The sequence below is a fragment of the Entamoeba dispar genome, genomic scaffold, assembly GCF_000209125.1.
Source record: "Entamoeba dispar SAW760 scf_1105229460321 genomic scaffold, whole genome shotgun sequence".
NCBI classification, from domain to species: domain Eukaryota; phylum Evosea; order Mastigamoebida; family Endamoebidae; genus Entamoeba; species Entamoeba dispar.
Window position 1 is genome coordinate 4,220 of NW_001854134.1, and position 1,544 is coordinate 5,763.

The 1,544-nt window shown below is 11.9% G+C and overlaps 13 annotated features.

The window, feature by feature from the left end:
• Nucleotides 1-10: 10 nt before the first annotated feature.
• Nucleotides 11-33: a sequence feature (AT_rich).
• An 81-nt stretch (nucleotides 34-114) lies between these two features.
• Nucleotides 115-293: a microsatellite.
• Nucleotides 294-316: 23 nt separating this feature from the next.
• Nucleotides 317-463: a microsatellite.
• Nucleotides 457-552: a microsatellite.
• Nucleotides 553-559: 7 nt separating this feature from the next.
• Nucleotides 560-651: a sequence feature (AT_rich).
• A 7-nt stretch (nucleotides 652-658) lies between these two features.
• Nucleotides 659-709: a microsatellite.
• Nucleotides 710-744: 35 nt separating this feature from the next.
• Nucleotides 745-851: a sequence feature (AT_rich).
• A 3-nt stretch (nucleotides 852-854) lies between these two features.
• Nucleotides 855-908: a microsatellite.
• A 15-nt stretch (nucleotides 909-923) lies between these two features.
• Nucleotides 924-1,004: a microsatellite.
• A 6-nt stretch (nucleotides 1,005-1,010) lies between these two features.
• Nucleotides 1,011-1,185: a microsatellite.
• A 4-nt stretch (nucleotides 1,186-1,189) lies between these two features.
• Nucleotides 1,190-1,292: a microsatellite.
• Nucleotides 1,293-1,295: 3 nt separating this feature from the next.
• Nucleotides 1,296-1,443: a microsatellite.
• A 49-nt stretch (nucleotides 1,444-1,492) lies between these two features.
• Nucleotides 1,493-1,544: part of a sequence feature (AT_rich) that runs on past the window's edge.

A 1,544-nucleotide genomic window follows, 5' to 3' on the forward strand; every position in this document is an offset into this window, starting at 1 on the left:
ATTGCTTTTGAAATAAATAATATAATAATTTATCTTCATTGATATTTCATTCTTCTTATTCTTCATACAACATCAATCATAAAACACCATTTCAACAAATAAATGAAAATGAAGAAATAACAATAAAATGTATAATAAGAATATGAATAAATAAATATAAATAGAAAGAAATAATAATATAAAATAAGAAGTATATTAAATGAAAGTAAAAAGAGTAAAATATTAAATGAAAGAAGAAATAAAGATAATAATTAAACCAAAAATGAATATAATAAACAAAAATAATAAATGAATAAGAAAATACTAAAAGAAACGAATAATTTGAAATAATTTAATAAATAAAATTGATTATGAAATATAAAATAAATAAAATGATAAGTATTAATGTAAATAACGAAAATATAATATTAATATTATTTTATAAATTAATTGAAATTTAATTTCATACGATATAAAATATAATTATTCATTTATTAATTTCGTCTTTTTATATTTTATTTCTTATTTTATTTCTTATCTTCTTTATTTTATTTATTTCAATTATTATTTATTATTATTGAAAATATGATAAATAATATGTGAAATTAATGATAAATGAAATAATCAAATAATTATATGAAATATATGTGTTATGAAATAATTTATTTATTTCATATTTTAAAATAAAATTGATGAAATAAAATAAATATCAATAAAATAAATAGAACAATGATATAGCTATTTGAAATTGTACTTTAAATTGTGTTTTTATTAATATATTAGATTATTATACATTCAATTTATGAAATATATTTAATTATCATTATTATATTATATATTTGAAATTAAAGAAACACAATTTATTAATTAAAGTTAAATAGAAATAATAATTAATGAATAAAAATAAAGAAATAAAGAAAATAATAATATCATAATGAAATACAATTATATTCATATTATTTATAATTTATTATGTTTCATTTTATTATATTATTTATTATATTCATATATTATATTCATATTATTGTTTATTATTCATTATTTCATTTGATTTATTATATAATTCTTTCTATTCTTTCATTTCTTATTACTTTAAAAACATTTTATTTGTTATATTATTATTTATTATTTATATTTATTTTTCATTTCTTATATAAACTATTCTATTTATTATTTCTCATATTGTTATATATTTCTTTATTTATTATCATTCATTTTATTTAATTCTTTCTTCTTATTTGTCATTTTATTATATTTCTTTCTTTTCTTCTTTTTATTTTCTTCTTTTATTTCTATTTTATTATCTTTTATTTATCATAAATAATAAATAATAGATAATAAGAAATGAATAAGATAGATGAATAAGAATAATATTTAATATGATTATCAATTAATGAAAATATAAAATGATATAATTTAACAACATTATCAAATATAATATCAGTAATGAATGTAAATATAATAAACAATATGTAAAATTCATAAATACTCATATCAAATCATTATAATATCGAAATTAATGATTATTTATTATTTATAACAATGAAATAAATGAAATAATAAAT